This window comes from Triticum urartu, chromosome 1, assembly GCF_003073215.2.
Source record: "Triticum urartu cultivar G1812 chromosome 1, Tu2.1, whole genome shotgun sequence".
NCBI classification, from domain to species: Eukaryota; Viridiplantae; Streptophyta; class Magnoliopsida; order Poales; family Poaceae; genus Triticum; species Triticum urartu.
The window spans coordinates 377068948-377092460 of record NC_053022.1 but is presented as its reverse complement, the minus strand read 5'-3'; positions in this window follow the sequence as shown (position 1 = coordinate 377092460).

Below are 23513 nucleotides of genomic sequence, written 5' to 3'. Positions count from 1 at the left end.
GCCCGCTCCCGCGTCGGCACATTGGGGAAGTTCAATGTTCTATGAGGCCACCGGTGGTGCCACACCGCCGTGTCGTACGCGTGGGCGGCCTCGTTGGCGGTGTCGAAATTGCCGAGGCCGAGGCGCATCCCACGGAACCGGATCTCGGCGGAGAAGCCGCCGGAGGGGCGCGCGTGGACGCCGTGGTATCCCCAAGTTTCCCGTCGACGCAGCGGCATGGTGGCGTGGCGGCGGCGAGGCAAAAAAGAGCGGGGAGAGAGCGATGGAGAGACACAGAGCGAGGAGAGAGCGGTGGGAGGGCATTGGATTTTATAAAGCACGACGGACACCGCGCGCCAAAACTAGCACACGCCCGGCTGCTTTTTCCCGCGCGCGCGATCCTTTCCCAACGTCTCTGCTATCTCTACTCTCTTCTCTCCTGTTATATTTATTTAATATATATTTAATATTTATCTCTACTTCCTTTACTGTCTACTTTTTTTCTTTATACTTTTTTTCTTGCAATATAGGCCGTCCGATTTATATTTGACAGATAGGAAGGAAACAAATGGGAATTTTTCAAAAATATACCCATATCCCTCTCCAAATTTGCAAAAAAGGCCTTCCCTCATTCATCCTTTTCTCCCACAAGATAAACTACTCATACAAATGCATCTTGATGCGTGCAACGCATGGGCATCTTGCTAGTTCTAAAAACCTTTCCATCATTTGCCACACTACTAGTTGCAGATGAAAAACCTACCCAAGCACAGCATGATACAGGAGCGACGCACAATTACAAGCTGATATTCTGTTGGACAATGGAGGCTATAACCAATTACTTTTACGAGAATAATAGCACCCAGCAAATTTGAAGCGTAGGTATGAACAAAATTGGAACTGCACATGTACTGCTAAGTGGTTCAATACACACATTACCAATCGAGGAGGAGAACGATGGTTGCGGCGGCCTCTGTGAGTCATGCTCGACAACGGGAGTCAGTTCATTGTCCACGACGGTGGTACTTTTGCGCTTGGCGTCGGCTTCCGGGAAGCAGATCCGAGACCGTGGAAGACGATGCCGGGGAAGAGGCTCCGTGTACAACGACGACGATGGACCGGCTCCAGTGTGGCGTACGAGGTCGTCGATGAGGCAGATGCACTGCGGTGGACGAGTGCGCCGATGTAAAGGGGAGGAGCACGAAGGCTGCGGTGCCGTGGAGAAGTCTATTTTGCGGTGGGGATAGAAAATGGGGAGTATTCAGGTGTACTACTCTGCATGTCAGGGTGGGGTTGGCTAGGTACGGTGCACCTGAAGTTACGAAAATAGCCCCCTACCAAGCGTCATCCGTAGGCCTGTTCCGAAGGCTATGATGGTAACTTCCCACTGCTCGAATCAGGGTCGCGGGAGATTTTCCCGCCGACCTCAATATTTTGTGACACTGGACTCCTCGTGTGGCGTGTTGAGTGATTCAGCTAAGCAACTAGCGAGTAGTAGTAGTAAACTCTGCATATTAGGTTTGACCAAAGTCAAATTTCCTAAAGTTTGACCAAGTTTATAGAAAAATATAAACATTTACCATAACAAATATGTATGATGTGAAAGTACATTCAATAATGAATCTAATGGTATTTATTTGTTATTGTATATGTTAATATTTTTTGTTATAAGCTTTCTGAGAGTTTACAAAACTTGACATTGACCAATGCTAATACGCGGACTTAAATAAAAACGGAGGGAGTACACATTTGTTTTCTTAGTTTGTAGTGAACTAATCATTTGTCGAAATTGTGAAATAAATATATTAGGCTATTGACTTCAAATGTAATGATCTATACAATTCAAGAGTTACAATCATTGTCGAATCCCAAGATGTATACAAGGTCTATAGTATTTCATAACATGCTCAAACTCACATAATCCCAGTCAAATGAGAATCTAAATGCATTTCATAGTTATTACTTTGTAGGATGCAACAAAAACAACCATAACTCTACATCAGCCATTATAGAAGCAACATTTTGACATATCCCAATGTGTGAATGAAACATGCAGAGAGAGCTTTTGAAGATGGAGCAGATAGGGCGGGAAAGATTGTATGTATGTGGACGAGAGAGTAGGAGACAAACCTAATGAGACAGAGAGAGAGATAGAGAGAGAAAGAGAGAGGAAGAAGTTAGGTGTAACGCTCTCAATGCGGCTATATCTCCCACGTGTCGAAGCACGACTTAGAGGCATAACCGCATTGAAAGCAATGTCACAAGTGAGGTAATCTTCACACAACCCATGTAATACATAAGGGAAAAAGATACATAGCTGGCTTACAATCGCCACTTCACACAATACATGTATAAAACATTATATTCATCCAAATACACTCAAGGTCCGACTATGGAACCAAAATAAAAGAAGACTATCCCAAATGCTGCACAGATCCCCGATCATCCCGAATGGGCTCCACTACTGATCAACTTGAAAAGGAACAACACAACGAACACGATCTTCAACTAGCTCCTCCTTGAGCTCGGTTGCGTCACCTGCATGGTATCATCGGCACCTGCAAACTGGTTTTGGAAGTATCTGTGAGTCACAGGGACTCAGCAATCTCACACCCTCGCGATCAAGACTATTTAAGCTTATGGGTAAGGTAAAGGTATGATGTGGAGCTGCAACAAGCGACTAGCATATATGGTGGCTAACATACGCAAGTGAGAGCGAGAAGAGAAGGCAAAGGCACGGTCGATGAACTATGATCAAGAAGTGATCCTAGAACAACCTACGTCAAGCATTAATCCAACACCGTGTTCACTTCCCGGACTCCGTCGAGAAGAGACAATCATGGTTACACACGCGGTTGATGTATTTTAATTAAGATCAACTTCAGGTTTTCTACAACCGGACATTAACAAATTCCCATCTGCCCATAACCGCGGGCACGGCTTTCGAAAGTTCAAATCCCTGTAGGGGAATCCCAACTTAGCCCATCACAAGCTCGCACGGTCAACGAAGGATATTCCTTCTCCCAGGAAGACCCGATCAGGCTCGGAATCCCGGTTATATAAGACATTTCGACAATGGTAAAACAAGACCAGCAACACCGCCCGAATGTGCCGACAAATCCTGATAGGAGCTGCACATATCTCGTTCTCAGGGCACACTCAGATGAGCGCTCCGTACAACTAAAACCAAACCTCAAGTTTCCCCGAGGGGGCGCTGCAAAGGGCTCTAGTTTGGACCAACACTCAGAGGAGCACTGGCCTGGGGGGTTTAAATAAAGATGACCCTTGAGTCCGCGGAACCCAAGGGAAAAATAAGCTAGGTGGCGAATGGTAAACCCAATGTTGGGCATTGCTGGAGGAGTTTTATTCAAGGCGAACTGTCAAGGGGTTCCCATTATAACCCAATCGCGTAAGGAATGCAAAATCCGGGAACATAACACCGATATGAAGGAAACTAGGGCGACAAGAGTGGAACAAAACACCAGGCATAAGGTTGAGCCTTCCACCCTTTACCAAGTATATAGATGCATTAATTAAATAAGAGATATTGTGATATCCCAACAAAATATACATGTTCCAACAAGGAACAAACTCCAATCTTCACCTGCAACTAACAACGCTACAAGAGGGGCTGAGGAAAGTGGTAACATGGCCAAACAATGGTTTGCTAGGACAAGGTGGGTTAGAGGCTTGGCTTAACAATATGGGAGGCATGATAAGCAAGTGGTAGGTATCACATCATAGGCATAGCAAAAGAGCGAGCATCTAGCAAGCAAAGATAGAAGTGATTTCGAGGGTATGGTCATCTTGCCTACAAAGTTCTCCGAGAAGACGAAAAGCTTGATCCTCGAAAGCGTACTCAACGGGATCCTCGATCACGTACTCGTCTCCCGGCTCTACCCAAGCAAGAACAAGAAGCCAAGGGAGACACAATCAACCACGTGCAATGCTCAAACAACATGATGCAAACATGGTATGATCTGCGGGATGCGATATGGGATGCATATGCATGATTTGGAAAGGAATGATTAAACCTGTCCTCAACTTTAAAATCCAAGAGTGCCACTGGAAAGAGTAGTTTATTTCGGTTGAAATTGATATAAAGATCACCAGAATCGGATGAACGGTTTGGAAATGGCAAGCAAAACAAATATGGCACCGGTCTGCGATAATCAGCAAGTGACCATCTAAATGCATCAAGATAAATATGCTACAGCACTCAAACATAGCAAAAAAATACATGGGAGGGATCCACTAAAGATGCTTGAGAAAAGATGAACACTGAGCTACGGCTAATTCACCCATTAACAGGTACAAACAAGCATGGTAAAAGTGCAAAAGATAACAGGTTTCAGACTTAGTGAAATTAACAGCATATCAGGAATTTATCATCAGGAAGCAATGTTTAGAGAATGATAACTACATGCTACAGGAACATATCATGGCAAAGCAAGGCATGACATGAAGCTACTCAAGGAATATAACAAAAGTCCCTCAGTGACCATACGCCAAAAGGGATCAGAAAATACAATTGCAAGCATTGTTTTTTTGCTAATTAATACTATTGCATGCAATGAACTAACCACTGCATGTCGTGTTTGATATCTCAAGTCATTAAAAGCATGCACACTCTTTATCTCTTATAGGTTGATATGTTAAGAAACAAGAAACGAGGTAGAAGTTAATGCACCGTGCCTAAGTGTTTTGGAATTATTTGGTTTTTGTAAGACGACTTACACACCAAGACGGAGGGATTACAATGGTGAGGAATAAACCAGTTAAATCTTTGGTCAAAATTTAGCACAAATTACAATGGTGGGGAATAAACCAGGACGAAGTAGTAGTTTAGAAGCCCAAATAAATGAGTGAGGCGCCTTATTGTTAGTCTCCACTTTGACTAGTCTTGTGGGAAAAGCTGGGGAAGCCGCCAAAAGAACCGGCCCTAGGAGTAGTAGCTAGGGATCGAGTGTGGGAGATGATCCAGATAAAGCAAATGTAGAGAGATGAAACGCAAAAAAGACGGAGGAATGTGATGGTTGCTTGTCCGTTTATTTTACCAGGCCACTTATTACTGGGAGTGGTTGGGTTTTGTGATATGACGGCTTTACTGCCGTGCCACGAGCGGGGTGAGAGGTGAGACTCCTGTGCAGCGCCACCCTCTACACTTGTACTACATCAGTCGTGGTTTATTAGTCCCCCATTGAATTTGACTACAGATTTTACTGAAAAAATGTTAGTGCATGTCAACAAAAACTATATCATTGGATTCGTATTTGAACATAGTTTTGAATGATATAATTTTAAGTGACATGCATCAGCATTTATCGTACTATATATAATGTTAGTTCAATTTTTGGCCGTACTAATCTATAGTAGTAAGGTGCCCGTGCGTTGCACCGAAGAGGGAAATGCATTGATCGGGGAGTTGTTTATTTTGACAAAGGATGTGGGGGTCATCTCATGTGTAACAGGTATCGATAGGTTTCTTCGGATATTATTTCATCTCTAGAGCTCACAAACATCCGGGTGAAATAGATAAAAAGGTATCTTTTGCAAACAAAAGCGTTCAACTGTTCAACCTGCGTCCAAAACTTGTGAAGAAATAACACTTATTGTGCTTTGCAAGAAATGATCTTTAAGAATTAGTTTTTGAGTATCGATTGTTATACATGTTGGCTACAGATGACATGGAACTTTCTTATAGTCAACAGTTGGCTATACTATTAAGTAATATTAACCATGCCCTTATACACCTAGACGAAGGGATTAAATCAGGATGACTTGCAAGCGGGCAGAGGAGATGTAAGAAATGGTTCATCGTAAGTCTTTCACCAGTACTGTAGTAAAAATTCATACATGGAAGATTCTAGACTAAACCATAAACGGATACACTTTTATTGATGCGCGATACTCCAATAGAGCAAGATCCTGAATGGAAGTCTCCACATGCTTAGATAGCGGATTACATTGAGTGAAGACTAATGATCAACATTTAACTTGATAATGCGTATGTCCTGGTGAACCTCCTTGGAGTCCCCGTGCACCGCGTCGGCGGGTAAAGGATGCCATGGGTTTTCCAAGTCCACATTGGAGGGATAGTCCCAGCTCCCCAGAGTCCAAGTCCGTTCGATGAGGCCGGTCTCGCCGCCCACGCGACCCGGAGGGGTAGTAACACTGACCACGCACCCGTACATTGGCCTCGTGTCAGTGTCAGCGTCAGCGGCGTCGCCCCTGACGCACATTACAGAGACGGGGCGGCGGCCTGCACGGGCCTCGCCGGTGCCCATGATCAAGAGGAAGATGCTGCAATCCTCCTCCGAGACTAGCAGGCGGCGGTGATCCTCGAGCGACTCCGGCATGGTGAATGGGTAGCACGTCTCGTACTTGATGTTCTCTGCCAAGGGCCAGCAATGACCGCTGCACGCATCCGTGAGGTGATGCACCATGTCCGTCGGCGAGCCACAAAACGCCATCGGGCACTCATAGCAGTGGATGAAGGGCTCCTTGGAGGCATCGACCAGGCCGTCCATGAAACGGGAGTCGCTGTAGGGGACGTTGTGCCAGTTGAATATATGAGCAAGTTACTATGAGATTTAATCCTAATAAGCACAAAATAAATCATGACGGCTATAACAGAGATGAAACTAATCATGTGGACTAGCATAGTAGTAGGATACATAGTAGAAACATGAATTCTACCACGATTTCGAACAGGAAGGATAGAAACACATACGGTGCAACGGGAGCAGCACCATTGGCGTTGAGGTTGTTGCCCATGTCCAAACACCACGTAGACACGGTCTTTGACCATGGTTCGTAGTTGTTCCACGCTCGGGTATTGAAGTTTCTAACAATTTTAGATTAGAATATACTACTCCTCCGGTGCTAGTAGTAGTGCAGAGTCCTACTCTACTACTCTACTCAAGAAAGTTAGGGCATAGCACTGTAGGGAGTACCGGTACTGTGATCACTCAAGCAAGTTGTCTGGCATCGACATGACCCTACGCTGTTGGTTTGTGTCTCCTAAGTCAAGCGGCATGTTGTAGTCATGATCACCTGTCCACTTCCCGCAGCACATATTCGCTTCTCCATCTTTGTCCGCACATAATCTCGTCCAATCTTCCATCCCCGCTAAGGTGGCTCCCCCATCGTCCGAAACCCAAGCACTAACAATGGCAGAACCGAGCAGCGTTTGCCAAAAGAGTGGCTGGAATTCGCTCCCCACAGAGGTAATCAAGCTCATTGTTTCGCGTGTGGACAATCTCAGTACCATGCCGCTCGCCGCGTCCTCGTCGGGGCTGTACCGTTTACTCAAAGCCCTCAGGTCAGAGCTTTTTAAGCCAGCTCCTTGCTATCTGCTGCCGCCTGATCTTCAGAAACAGCGTGTCACGCAGCATAACGATCGTAGGGTAGCGAGCATCAACCCCCTTGACAGCGATCCGATCCCCGTCAGCCTCAACTACATTAACGGTATGTACTGGGTTGGCATGAACACATCTTGGATGGTGCTCATCGACAGTCGCGGCAGCTGGATGCTCGTGGAGGTCTACACCCGGCGATTGATCCCCCTTCCTTCGATTAACACTGCACTGCTTTGGCACCGCGGCCCAGAATACTCGAAATCTTACAGTAGCCAACATGATAACAAGTTTGATTTTCTCAAGGTTGTAATCTGCCAAGTGCCCACAAGATCTGCGAATTATAAAGACTTCAGGCTAATTGCGTTCTTCAACCGCGGTCTCGCCTATCTGACAGGTCACTGCGGTAAGTGGATAAATCTGCATGTCCATCGCAGGATCATACATCCACCATGGTTCTATGATACCATTGAACACAAGGGCTTCATTTACGCTATCGACTCCTTCTATGGCTGGACGTATTGCTGGCCTACTCCAGTCATCGCTACAAATGGCTGTTATAGCAGTATGTTACTTTCCTATGATATCATGATGGCTTGCTTATATTACTGTCAACATTTGCTGAAAAAATATTCATGCTCATAACATGCTGTTCTTAAGATTGACTAAATCAAGAGCCCTTTTTTATATGACTCCAACTTGATATGATGTTGTAGGCCGCCTAGTGTCCCTACCCTTCCTAATCCCAGAACCTTTCAAAGAAAAGCGGCATGGCAATTGCAGCTGGTTCCTGGATCGATCAGACGACGGCGAAAGATTGATGATCGTTCGCACGTATCGGACGTGTTGTTTCGTGGAATACAATCACAGTCACTGCAAGGTCTTTGAGCAGGATCCCAGCTTCTCTGGGCCTTCAGGATTTTTTGACTGGAGGCTGGTAAGTAGCCTTGGTACATGCTCTCTGTTTGTCAGACTGAATTATCCGATTAACCAGGAGATAACCGATGGCAAGGATCATGATGGCAGCGCGGTTTCATTCATCAGGCAAAACTATGTGTACACAGCATACCGTGCGTCTCTACATGCACCATACCCTGATATGTGCCGCCATGCTCTGCAGCCCAAAGTAGGAGAGAGGGTCGCAAGTATCAGACTTCGACCTGCTGGCTGGAGTTTCCCCCATCAAGCACCCATCTGGTTCAAGCCGTCAGCCAATCTCCATAGCTTAATAAATAGTAACGTCTAACTGAGCCAGTTAGTTAGATGCGTACACTTGGTGTAGTAGGATCTTTATTTAGTTTGATGCATACACTTGTTCTTTTTTGGTAGCCCTTTTGTAATGATGGTTGATATTTGGTTTGGAAGAGAGAGCTGCGTCTTCACTCTTCTGGCCTACTTACTGCTTCTGTTGCACCCCCAGCCCTAGTTGCTGCTGCTGCTGTTTTCAATGTACAATCAACAGTATATTTCATCTGTTGGTTGAATAAATGTGTTGTTAGAATGACAAACACAATGTTTTGGAAGTCGTTGCATGGTTCGATCCATTAGTGCCCCATATCGTACGTAGCGCATACTATTTTTCATACGGAACACATTTTCCACTTGTTGATAACATGCAGCCCACTGATGAAGGCCCAATAGAGAAGCCCATAATTAACTGGAAGGGAGGCTCTCATATGAATCCGGCCCAGGTACATGCTCATGGTCCCCTAAACATAAACAAGTAAATAAATAAAGCTAAATGCTCATGCACCAGTTCTTTGGGAAAATAGGTAGCCCAGTATTTCTTTTTGAAGAATACCCAAGCTAGGCCTATTTGTTTTCTCCGAATTACTGGGCTGCAAATCTTTCAAGACGAGGAGGGATGCATTCTGGCCTGGCTAAAGAGTATGGTCAATGTCTGTTAAAAGTAATATCAAAAGGGGTTGAAAATTCGAAAAAAATTATAGCAAATGGGATATAAGTTTCTTTTTTTTGTTTTTGTTCTTCACTGATATCTTATACGTATTACATTGGATTTAACATGACATAGTACTAATTTATTTTTAAATTTGTTTTAGTATGACTATTAATTTTTGGATTAAGAATATTTTGTTCCCCAGCAAAAATTAGCAAATTTTCAAAATTTCCCACATATTTAGTTAATTTTTTGACCCTGGTACTGACCAGAAAATGGCCAACAATTCTAAAAATGGAAAACGGGCTGCAATAAATTTCATATGAATTAGAAAATGAGTAAAAATTATAAAAATAATAGCAAATGGGTTGTACATGCCACAGATTTTGAGGATGACTTGTTTACGCAAGGCTTTGTCACTGAATACATGATTCTAGCAGCAGTGACTGTGGGATGTCCAGCCAACGACCGACATGCTTCTTCAATCTCTGATCTTCCTGCTCCAGCCACCTAAACTAGCGCCGGCGGGACCGCCTGCTCCCTCCTCTTGTGGCCCGCTGTGATGCCACGCAGGCTTCCCCGGCCCACCCTACTCCCTCCGCTGGCCTGGGCGCACGCAATCAACTGCCTCCTTATTACGTGAAAAAAATGATTCCTCCCACTGACATCTGGGGCACACCGGTTGGGAGGTTGACCTGTGGGCCTACTAAGTTGACGCGTACGCAGGGCTTGTCAACTTAGTCAACGAACGATTCTAGAAGCAGTAACAATTGGATTTGAATCAAACGGTCCTGGTGCTTCTTCAATCGCTGCTCTTCTTGCACCAGCCGCCCAAACCAGCACCGGGGAGACCACCTGCTCCTGCCTCGAGTGGCCGGCTGTGTTGCCGTTGAGGCCTCATCGCCCCCTACTACCCCCACCGCTAGCCAGGCCCTGCGGCGAAGGCGGCCTCACACCATAGCCGAACCAGTGAACCCTCGTACTCCTCTCCACGTGGGCATCCACTGTCGCGTCTTGCCTGACTCCGCGTCGTCCCCTTCCTAGGCCTCGCCGTCGTCCACCTCCTTGGTGCTCTTGGCGCGGTGTGGTCAACATGGTCAACGACATTCCATCGGAAGAGTACTGTACGTGGAGAGGCTGACAGCTGGGTCCATGGCCATAGCCCAGTTTTTTTGTGATTTGCCAGGTAAGTCGCTTTGTCAGGCCTGTTGGGCTGCAAATCTTTCAAGACGAGGAGAGCTTTCATTCAGCTGGCCGAGAAAATGGCCCATCAATAATGAGAAATGGGCTGTACATTTTTAAAAACATCAAACCGGCAATTAGTTTCATATATCTTTTTTTCCATTTCGAGATTTTAAATTATATTAATTTTTATGCGTGGAGAATTTGTTGGATTTTATATTGATATACATTTATTTTTAAAATCAATTTGAATGTGAGTCGAAATTTCGGGATTAAAAACAGTTCGGACCGCACCGAAATATGCAAAATTTCGTATAATTTTTTAACCGGGGCCATAATATGGGCTGTAATGCTAACAAAAAGAATGTGGGCTCCAAAAAAAACCTTAATAATTAGCAAATGGGCTGTAAATTATTAGAAATAATGGCAGATGGGCTGTATGCTATTTTCCACAGATTTGAGGCTTTCCTAAAAAAAAAGGTTGACGCACAAGCAGTGACTGTTGGATGGCCATCCAACGGCCGTTGTGCTTCTTCAATCTCTGCTCTTCCTGCTCCAGCCGCTCAAACAAGCGTCGGCGGGACTGCCTGCTCCCTCCACTCCGCGTCCGGCTCTGCTGCCGCGCAGGCCTCACCACCCCACCGTACTCCCATCGCTGGCCTAGCATACCGCAAAACGGAGGAAACAGACCTCCTACGTTTGGAACGGGGTCCTGTTGATCGGGAGGGGTGTGGCATACCGTAAAACGTAGGAAACAGATGAGGGAGTCCTGGATTAGGGGGTCTCTGGGCAGCCAGATTATATCCTTTGGCCAGAATGTTGGACTATGAAGATACAAGATTGAAGACTTCGTCTCGTGTCCGGATGGGACTCTACTTGGCGTGGAAGGCAAGCTTAGGCAATACGGATATGTATATCTCCTCCTTTGTAACCGACCTTGTGTAACCCTAGCCCCCTCTGGTGTCTATATAAACCGGAGGGTTTTAGTCCGTAGGACAACATACAATCATACCATAGGGTAGCTTCTAGGGTTTAGCCTCTCCGATCTCGTGGTAGATCTACTCTTGTACTACCCATATCATCAATATTAATCAAGTAGGACGTAGGGTTTTACCTCCATCAAGAGGGCCCGAACCTGGGTAAAACATCGTGTCCCCTGCCTCCTGTTACCATCCGCCTTAGACGCACAGTTCGGGACCCCTACCCGAGATCCGCCGGTTTTGACACCGACATTGGTGCTTTCATTGAGAATTCCTCTGTGCCGTTGCCAGAAGGAAGGATGTCTCGTCTCGTCTTTAAAGACGGTACTACTGTCGGGGGAGCTTTGGCTGTCGGCCAAACTCTCCAGCTAGGCGGGTACATCATGACCGCCTGTTCGGCCGCCGCGCTGACGATGACTTCTCGGGTCATCGAAAACAGCCTCCACATCAAATCGGCACTCGTCGAATAGATGGATCCAATGGAGCTCGCCTCCTTAAACGAGCTCTTGGATCGCATCACCGCCTTGGGAGTCGCTACGGACTATGATCGGATTGGGCTTAAACCCGACCAAAGGGAGATTAACTCTCCACCGGTCACCCATCATATTGCAGTGGTGGAGGAACAATGCGGTGACCTTTCCTCTATCTTGAGGACCAACTATGTCCGGATTCCCGAGCTCTCCGAGCCGGACGCCCGTTCGCAGGAGGACAACATCCAACCCCTGAACTTAGAGTCAGGCAGCAGACCAGGATTATCGGGTAACACCCCAGAACCGGAACTTCCAAAATTGAAAACTCCTCGGCCCCTGGATCCCAGATCGGGTAAGGATTCGGATTCAATTTCACCCACCCACCCAAACATAAGCGATCTTTCCCACATCAGGCAAGAGCCCCAGGAAACAGTACATCACTATTGGGCCAGATTCCTCCTTGCGATGAACAAGGTTAAGGACTGTCGCGAGGAAGACGCAATCTCATTTTTCTGCAATAATTGCACGGACAAGGGAATCCTTAACGCCATAAATCGCCGTGAGATAACACGCTTCGTTGACTTGGGGTCCATAGTACGAAAGTACTGTGCGATTGGAAGTGCCTGGAAAACCGAAACAAACTTTTGGGATAATCCGGCCCTGAATACAAACCCAGTCGGAAATAAAAGGTTGCATTATCACAATACACCCGGGTCAACTACCAAAAAGCAAAAACCCTCTACAGGGAATGGAACCGTACTGGAGGGATGGCTCAACGGACCCTGCAAAATTCATAGCACAGCGGATATAATACCAACGCACAGCCTTAGAGCATGTTGGATACTCCGGCAGGTGGCCAAAAGTGGCGAGGATGTTCTTATCCCAAATATCACAGAGCACTATCCCATGGATAACAATATGGTGTTAACAGTGTTTGAGACCTTTGCGTCAAAAAATAGGCGCAAGCGAACACTCCGCAGCATGGCCAAAATCTACCACATAGCAGCAATAAATCCATGGAGTGACACGGCTATTACCTTCAATGCCAGTGATGAACCTAAATTCCGAACAGCCCGAGCACCATCCGCACTGGTCCTTAGTCCAATCGTGGACGGCTTTCGACTCACCAAAGTACTTATGGACGGCGGCAGCGGACTAAACCTCATCTATGAGGAAACTCTTCAAAAGATGGAAATAGACTGGAACCGCATCGAGCAAAGTAGCACAACCTTTAGAGGAATTATCCCCAGTCGGGAAGCACACTGTGCTGGGAAAATCACACTAGATGTGGTATTCGGCACGCCGGACAATTACAGGTCCGAAGAAATTACATTCCAAGTGGCCCCAATTAGCAGTGGCTATCATGCTCTTTTAGGACGGGAGGCGTTTACAATCTTCCAAGCCGTACCCCATTACAGGTACATGAAGCTTAAAATGCCCGGGCCCAACGGAATCATCACTCTCGCCAGTGATCCAGACACAGCACTCCGCGCCGAAGAAAAAAACTGCCGCATTGGCCCTCGAGGCATTATCCGAAGCCCTCTCGGCCGAGGAATTAACCACTCTACGGTCCACAATGGACAGGGATGATGTGATACTCGATAAGAGATCCAAGTCCACCTCTTTTAAACAAACGGATGAAATAGTCAAATTCCAAGTCCACCCAACGGACCCTACAAAAACAGCCTCCATCGGGGCACAGTTAAACCCCGTTGTGGACGCCGCACTATGAGAGTTCCTGCGCGAGAATTGGGACATATTCGCCTGGCATCCCTCAGACATGCCAGGAATCCCATGCAGGCTGGCCGAGCATAGCCTCAATATCCTAAAGGGATTCAAGCCGGTCAAGCAAGCTCTTCGGCGTTTCTCCAAACCTAAGAGATAGGCCATGGGAGAAGAACTAGCCAAGTTATTGGAGGCCGGATTCATCAGAGAAGTAAAACATTCGGACTGGCTAGCAAACCTGGTGATGGTACCAAAGAAGGACAAATCCTGGTGCCTTTGTGTCAATTTCAAAGACCTCAATAAAGCTTTCCCAAAGGATCCCTTCCCCCTCCCACGCATCGATCAAATCATTGATGCTACCGCAGGACACGAGCCATTGTGTTTCCTCTACGCATACTCCGGTTACCACCAAATCAAGATGGCGGAGTCCGACCAAGCCGCAACAGCATTCATCACACCATACGGTCCCTTCTGTTTCAACATAATGCCTTTTGGGCTCAAAAACGTCGGCGCAACATATCAGCGCTTGATTCAGACATGTCTAGAGAAACAAATCGGCAAAACAGTAGAGGCATACGTAGATGATGTGGTCATCAAAACGAAACACGTCAACTCTTTGATAGACGACTTGAGGCTCACATTCGACAACCTCCGAACATATGACATCAAGCTCAATCTGGAAAAATGCGTTTTCGGCGTACCAGCCGAAAAGCTCCTGGGATTCATTGTCTCAAGTAGAGGTGTTGAAGCTAATCCGGCCAAAATCCGAGCTTTGTCAAAGTTGGCTACCCCAACAGACCTCAAACAAATCCAGAAGTTAACTGGATGCGTGGCGGCTCTAAGCCGCTTTATCTCCCGCTTAGGAGAAAGGGCTTTACCCCTTTATCGCCTCGTTCGGTGCACCGAACACTTCGAGTGGACGGACGCCGCCACAACCGGATTGGAAGAAATAAAGGCCATTTTGGCAACCAACCCAATCCTGGCCGCACCAAACATCGGCGAACCAATGCTGTTGTACATTGCGGCAACTCATCAAGTTGTAAGCGTGGTGCTCGTTGTCGAACGGGAAGCGGACGGACACAAATTCCCTCTTCAAAAGCCGGTATACTATGTATCCACTATCCTCACTCCATGCAAATCACGGTACCCGCATTACCAAAAGATAACATATGCGGTATTCATGGCATCGCGGAAACTACGACACTACTTTCAAGAGTGTTCGATTACAGTAGCCTCGGAAGTGCCACTTAATGATATTATAAACAACCACGACGCTACGGGCCGGATTGCCAAATGGGCCATTGAGCTCCTCCCATTCGACATAACATACAAACCTTCATGAGCCATTAAATCACAAGTATTGGCCGACTTCGTCGCCGAATGGACGGAGGCCGAACTCCCTAAAGAGTACGGCGCATACTCCAATTGGATCATGCACTTCGATGGTTCTAAAATGCTGGCCGGTCTAGGGGCTGGCCTCGTCCTGACGTCCCCAACCGGAGATATCGTTCAGTACGTACTGCAAATATTGTATACAGACTCCAACAATGCAGCCGAATACAAAGCTCTGTTGCATGGTCTTCGGATGGCAGTCTCCATGGGCATTCAACGCCTGGCAGTGCGTGGGGATTCAAACCTTGCAATATCCCAAATAAACGGAGACTTTGACGCCAAGGATCCGAAAATGGCGGCCTATCGAAACGTCATCCTAAAAATGTCAGCTCGGTTCGAGGGGCTTGAATTTCACCATGTGGCTCGGGAAAACAATCAGGGGGCTTGAATTTCACCATGTGGCTCGGGAAAACAATCAGGGGGCGGATATCCTCGCTGAAAAATGAGACACGCTGCATAGTGCGGCGATCCAAGGCCTACAGGGTCCATTAGGGAGAATTGTACAAAAAAAGCACTACCGGAATCCTTCAAAGGTGCATCTCTGAAGAGGAAGGGCGGAGTCTTTTGGCAGAAATTCACGCCGGACTCGGCGGTCATCATGTCGTAGCCCGGGCTCTTGTAAGCAAGGCCTTCCATACAGGATTCTATTGGCCAACGGCCCAGGAGATGCACAGGACTTGGTCCAACGTTGCGCCGGTTGCCAGCTCTTTGCAAATCAAAGCCACATGCCACCCACCGCCCTCCAAACAATCCCATTACATGGCCCTTTGCGGTCTGCGGGCTTGACATGGTTGGACCACTTAAAGGGGGAACCTACAAGAAAAAAATACTTATTTGTCATGGTGGATAAATTCACCAAATGGATAGAGGCCAAAACGGTTAAAACAGCCGAATCCGGACCGGTGATAGATTTCATATCCGGGGTTGTACACCATTATGGCGTCCCCCATAGCATCATCACTGATAATGGCACGAACTTCATGGCCGACGAGGTAAAACTCTGGTGAAATGGGCATCAAGCTTGATTATGCCTTAGTCTATCACCCACAAACCAACGGTCAAGTCGAGCGAGCAAACGGTCTTATAATGAGCGGCATTAAACCCAGATTAGTGCGTTCCTTAACGGAGTCTAACACGCACTGGGTAGAGGAGCTCGACTCCGTACTCTGGGGGCTGCGGACCACGCCGAATCGTCGTACCGGATATACACCCTTCTTTATGGTGTACGGCACAGAGGCAGTCTTGCCCTGTGACATAATTCATGACTCACCTAGAGTGCGCATGTACGAAGAAAGAGAAGCCGAGCTCGATCGGCAGGACAGTCTGGACACCTTGGAGGAGGAGCGCGACGTAGCCAAAGCCCGTTCCGCATTTTATCAGCAACAGGCTCGCAGATACCAAAGCAGAGAAGTATGGGCCAAAACTTATAACATTGGCGAACTAGTTCTATGCCTGCCGGATAAGAAAAAGAACAAGCTCGAGCCCAAATGGGAAGGTCCCTTCATTATTGACCAAGTTCTGACCGGTGGAGTGTACCGACTGCGGGATGCATCGACTAGTCGACTCGAGCCGAACCCATGGAACGCAGCCAGGCTCCGAAGATTCTACGCCTAGCACCGGACTCTATGTTAGTCCCCTCCCTTTGTCCATTTTTCTCATATACATCATCTGTCTTGTTTTCCTTTCTTTCTTTATTTTCTTATTCCTCTAGGCCTTCAAGGGTCACCTTGTGCCTCGCTTGCACATTACAGATGCGCTAGCCACACTCTTCATACCTGGGGGCTTCTTTCACAGAAGCTTAAATTATTTATCAGGGCTTCATGCCCAACACATGTGTTATACTTCCGCATGTACCTTTTTTTCACCATTATATGCATCGATATGACTTAAGTTTTGGCCAAGATGGGTTGCCTGGCTCTTGTATTTATGCCCTATGTTCCCATTAATTCGGCTAGGGCATAAGGGGAGCATCTTTGCGATTATTACTGCCGAGTCAGCCGGATGTGTACCTCAGACTGGGTGAAGCCGAAAGCTAGCATTCTTAAGGGAATATTCGGTCGGTGAACAAAAGATGATTTTTATTTTTCATATCTGCCCCCAGATGTTTTTCCTGCGTTTCCTATCGCAGTCCGGACATGCACTTTACGGCATGCTTACCTAGGGAAAGGAACCCTTAACGGAACTATTCTCCCTGGAAGATGTTTCTTACTACCCATGTAATATAACATAACTAGTTGGGCACTTGTCTGATAAAGCACTAATGACCCCTACGCCTGGTCTCCACGCATACCCCGGTTCTTATATAACTGAGCGGGTATTCGGATACACTCCGGACTATTGGGCCCGGAGGCTGAAGCAAAAAGGTCTGCAACGACAAATGATCTACAATCTGGCTAGAAGGCATTATACATCTCACTTTAATTACATAGTCATGTAGACTGACTAAATTCTTATTCTATACCATCCAACAGGCGGTTTAGCTTACAATCCTGTTGGGAATACTTTTCGGCTAATTCTACTTGCCCATAAACTAAGCTAACAGGGATCTCTTTTCCGTCGGGCCCCACAGGTCCGACCTCGTCCATGTAATTTGGGTCTGCTTTGGTATACCGCGTCTTCACCATGGCCCAGGCTTCTCTGGCACCCTGTCGGCAGGCTGATATCTTCCATAATTGGAAGCGCCGCCGTGCTCGTTTGAGCTTCTCCGCAAGCTCTGCAACGCCCTCTGGCAGGGAGACGGACGGCCACAAGGCCTGGGCAACACCCTGCATCACCTGCCGAACTTGTTCATGCAGATGTGACAGCTCGGGCAGAAGATCTCCTGCAGACCCGGGCATTTCCTTCGCGGGACGACCCGTCAGCATACCTACAGACATAACGCTGTTAGTTGGCTTCTTCGCCGAATACCTTTAAAGGATTCGTTCAAGCACTTATTGAAAATGCCGCGCCGAAGCCTCTTATTCTCCTTCTCAGCTGCAAGTTGGCCCCGGACATCTTTTAGTTCCACGTTCAGCTTTATATTGGCGTCTTGAAGATTGTTTTTCTCCCGCCTAACCTCAGTCAGCACGCGTTTGCCAGCCTCTAGCTGCTGCATAACATGCTGGTCCCCCGGATTTTCTCCGGGTTCATCTGCAAAATCTATTGTTAGATTTGCAGCCACGCTGCACACTATATGGTAACCATCATTCTTTAAAATGTTACCAGCGGGAGGCTTTTTCTGTTCCTGCAATGCGGCAACAGCGGGCCGCAGTTGGGTCTTGCACTCCTCCAGCTCCTGGGACAGCCTAGTATTCTTCTGCGTAAGAACCTGCACAATAAAGATGATCCTTAAATCAGTTATGCTAACTGTTTCAAGTCTCAAGGGCTACTGATACATATAAATCGTCAGATTCACTCACCCGTACATCCTTTACATACTGATCCGTGGCTCTGGCTAGACCATCTTGAGTGGCACGGAGGTACGCCTCTAGAGAATTGAAGGCATCAAACGCCTCTGGTGAGAAACAAGCGTCACGGAGTACGACCTGGCGGCGCCTATGATTCATGGCGCTTTCCACTTCTAAGTTTGTAGCGGATAATCTATCCACATCCTTTGTAGGGGGGATTATCCGACGCCTGCCCCATATTGGCTTCTGCCTCCATGTACGGTCCTGGCGCCCGACTGGTGGAAGCGTGATCGGCAACATCGTCGGACATATTCCGGCGAGCGTTTTTTCTGTTAAAGAAACACGGGCGTCATTACATTTCGAGAAAGACGACAACCACAGAGCTGGGTTTGTTATACCTTTGCGCCGGCGTCTCCGTCCTGACCGCCTTCCTTTTTGGCCTACCCGGCCTCGGTGCCTCCTGTTGGCGCGTTGCTGCGGGTTCGGCAGGGCGTCCCGAATGCCTTCCCTCTAAAGATGCCATGTGTGTATGGTTGGTGAAGTGCCTAAAAGGGGTTCTTGTTTTGGAGTTGGGATTTTTGGTTTTCCTTACTTGCGATGCAGGGAGCAGTCCGGGATAGTCGGTCGTAATGGCCACCATGGCATCGTCGCAGCTTAACTGATAGAACTGCCGTTCTATCAGCTCCACAAATATAACCGAATCTTCTTCAAGTCCGGAGTTGAGGGCCCGGTCAAGGTCTTATGTTTGTGGAGAAGGGCTGCTTACCTCCTTTATGGCTTTTCGCAGTTCCTGCCACAAAGTGGCAAGGTGAATACTTACGACAAAGAGTGCGGGAAAAATGGGAGCAGGGAGATATAACTTACCCAGCTTGGAGGATTGTACATGGAGAATCCATCCCATGGCTTGATGTGGGAGAACTCCTCTTCCTCACCCTTGAACAATTCGGACAAAATCTTCGCTAAAGCGGCAGCATTGTCCGGACCCTTACACCCGCAGCAGGTGGTGTCATCCGCCCCGTTATAACACCACAAGGGGTGACCTCGGTATTGAAGTGGTTGCACTCCCCGCATTATGCAAATCGACATGACTTCGATCATTGTCAATCCTGATTGAGCCATTGCTTTGATCCGGTTCATCAGATAGAGGACTTCTCTATTATCTTCCGCCTTGGGGCTCCGTGGGCGCCAACTTCGGCGCTTCTTCAGCAGAGCATTGTCGAACTCAGGAAGACCCTATCGAACGGGGTCCGGAAGGGGAACGTCCTCCATATAAAACCATTCTGAAGGCCAGTCTTCGGACGACTTCTTCGGGGTACCGGACGGGTATCCGGTATCGGTGATGGGCCATATTTCGGCTCTGCCCACTTGATAAAGGGATCTCCCCTGTATGCGAGGGACGAGGCAGAATAGCCTTTTCCACAGCTCGAAGTGAACCTCACAGCCCAGGAGAAACTCGCAGAGAGCAACATAGACGGCGATGTGTAGAATGGAGGCAGGGGTGAGATTGTGTAATTGGAGGCCGTAGAACTCCAGGAGCCCGTGGAGGAACGGATGAATTGGAATTCGAGTCCCCTTAGTAGATAAGGTACAAGGCAGACCCATTCCCCCATGGAGGGACAGGGAAAGCTCTCCACTTGCTCCCCGCCATTGTAGGTGGGAAGCCCGGCTCGAACAGGCACCATATACGCCGGAGGGAGAAATCCCTTAGTCTGCAGTTCGACTAATCGACTGTGCGGGAATGAACACCTCTCCCAATCACCGGGCTTAGGGCTACGGGGGCGGGAGGAGGAGCTGCGAAGGTCGGCCATGCTGGAATGGATCTTTCTGAAACGCGCTCTGATGGATTCTTACTAGGGGGAGGATGGTATGGATCGGATCTAAGAATCCCCATCCCTTTAATAGACAATTTATTTATCTGGCTAGGGCGACGAATGTAAGAACACCCTGGCGCCTCGTATTCATTCGACGTGTGGGAGATAGCCCTTATTGGGAACAGAAGCCAAGAGGTTCAACATTTATGGAGCCGGACATTTCTTACGAACACTTGAAGATTGGAGAAGAACCCGCCTTGCAATGCCGAATACAACACTGCGCGCCGGACTCATCGTCATTGAAGCCTGGTTCGGGGGCTACTGAGGGAGTCTTGGATTAGGGGGTCTTCGGACAGCCGGATTATATCCTTTGGCCGGACTGTTGGACTATGAAGATACAATATTGAAGACTTCTTCTCGTGTCCGGATGGGACTCTACTTGGCGTGGAAGGCAAGCTTAGGCAATACGGATATGTATATCTTCTCCTTTGTAACCGACCTTGTGTAACCCTAGCCCCCTCTAGTGTCTATATAAACCGGAGGGTTTTAGTCCGTAGGACAACATACAATCATACCATAGGCTAGCTTCTAGGGTTTAGCCTCTCCGATCTCGTGGTAGATCTACTCTTGTACTACCCATATCCTCAATATTAATCAAGCAGGACGTAGGGTTTTACCTCCATCAAGAGGGCCCAAACCTGGGTAAAACATTGTGTCCCCTGCCTCCTGTTACCATCCGCCTTAGACGCGCAGTTCGGGAACCCCTACCCGAGATCCGCCGGTTTTGACACCGACAACGGACCTCCTACGGTCGAAACGGGGGTCCTTTTGATCGGGAGGGGTGTGGCGTACTGCAAAACGGACGAAACGGACCTCCTACGGTTGAAAAGGGGGTCCTGTTGATCGGGAGGGGTGTGGCGTACCGCAAAACGGACGAAACAGACCTCCTACGGTCGAAACGGGGGTCTTGTTCATCAGGAGGGGTGTGGCGTACCGCAAAACGGGACTCCACGGGATACTGTTCATCTCCACCGTCGACCTCCTCTAGCCTCCACGGGCTACCGTCGACCTCCTCCAGCCTCCACGGGCTCCTGTTCATCGAGCCTCCATCGCGCGCTACTCCACCGGCTATTGTTCAACCACCCCTCCACAGGCACCCCTCCACCGTCTACTGTTCATCCAGCCCTCCACACCACGGGGTCCTGTTCAACCACCCCTCCACGGGCACCCCTCCACCGTCTACTGTTCATCCAGCCCTCCACACCACGGGGTCCTGTTCATCCAGAGGCAACGCCACCGCTCACTATTCATCCAACCCCCCTCCCCCCCACAATGCTCACTGTTCATCCAATTGATCGGCTTCAGTTAGCAGCAGTAGCGAAGGAATCGCTCGATCAGGTTCAGTTAACAGCCATCGATCGATCGCTCGGGTTTAGTAACGCATAGCCTGCAGTGCAATCGCTCGGGTTCAGTTAGAGCCCAACGCCTCGCTCGGGTTCAGTTAGAGCCAACGCCTCGCACACACCCGCGTATGTGTATGAGAGAAACGCGCATCGCTCGGCCCTCGACCTCCCACCGTAATCGGGAACTCCCTGAAATCCCCCCCCCCTCTCGCTTCTACCACGGTTTTTTCCGTCATGGATGGCCCAAAGAATGTCATGCATCTGCGTCTCTGGCCCACCCAGGACGAAAAGCCCATTTTCTGTCATGATTTTTTGTTATAGAAGTAGGATCCCACCACATCTATGATGATACCGGGTTTTGTCACAATTATCGTCATAGACGTGTCATATGTATGGCAGAATTTTTTTTCGTTCGGCCCAAAATGTCACGGATGTGTCTTTTTTGTAGTGATGACAAAGCACCTCTTCCAATTGCAAGATAAATAGATCAAGTTGGCCAAACAAAACCAAATATCGGAGAAGAAATATGAGGCTATAAGTAATCATGCATATAAGAGATCAAATAAGACTCAAATAACTTTCATGGATAAAAAGATAGATCTGATCATAAACTCAAAGTTCATCGGATACCAACAAACACACCGCAAAAAGAGTTCCATCATATGGATCTCCAAGAGACCATTCTATTGAGAATCAAAAGAGAGAGAGGAAGCCATCAAGCTAATAACTACAGACCCGTAGGTCTACTAAGAACTACTCACGCATCATCGGAGAGGCACCAATGGACATGATGCACCCCTCCGTGATGGTGTCTAGATTGGATCTCGTGGTTCTGAAACTTGCGGCGACTGGAATTGATTTTCATTGAATCCCCTAGGGTTTCTGTAATATTGGGTATTTATAGAGCAAATAGGCGGTTCAGGGGGCACCTGAGGTGGGCACAACCCACTAGGGCGCGCTTGGGCCTCCAGGAGCGCCCTGGTGGGTTGTGCTCCCCTCGGAGCACCCCCAGGCGCTTCTCTGGCCTACTAAATGTCTTCTGGTCCCAAAAAATCCACAAATAGTTTCACAACGTTTGGACTTCGTTTGGTATTTATTTCCTGCGATGTAGAAAACATGCAGAAAACAGCAACTGGCACTTGGCACTATGTCAATAGGTTAATACCAAAAAATGATATAAAATGATTGGTAAACATCCAAGAATGCTAATATAACAGTGTGGAACAATCAAAAGTTATAGATACATTCGAGACGTATCAGCAGTTTACCCAGGTTCAGGCCACCTTGCGGTGTAAAACCCTACTCCTGCTTTGTGGTGGATTAGCATTGAGTTGGGTTGAGGATGAACTACTACAGTGGGAGAACAACCTCAGGAGGCATGTTCTTGTGTTTGTGTGAGATGGTGAGTGTGAGGATGGACTGGGTCCGGATCCCCTTCTACGGCGGTGGCTAGGCTCTATTTATAGTGACCTTGGTCCTCTCCCCAAAATGAATGCGGGAAGGGATCCCAGAACGGCCAAATTCGAAGGGAGACAGCTAGTACATCTTATCCTAATGAAAGGTGGTCTTCGCCTGCAGAGCTTCAGGTCGTGATGCCATGGTGGGCTCGGCGATGACCTCCGTCCTGCCGTCCTGGTGGTCTTGGTCTTGTAGCTTAGAAATGGAAACCTTTGGTTGATTCCTCGGGACTCCGCGCCTGCGCTTGCCTCCTTAGCACCAAAGAGGAAACCTGCTGAACTACGACCGTTGGCGCCTACCTGGCCTTGGTCGTAATGGCTTGCATCATACGAGCCTCACGAGGTGAGGGCTTGAATAGAAATCTCCGCTCCTCAGACGCTAGCCTGAGGAGGCCGCTCATTCTGGAGGTCTTGGCGTCATCCGCCTCGCGAGGCTTGGCCGCTCGTGAAGGTGTTGTGCTGCTGGTGCTGAA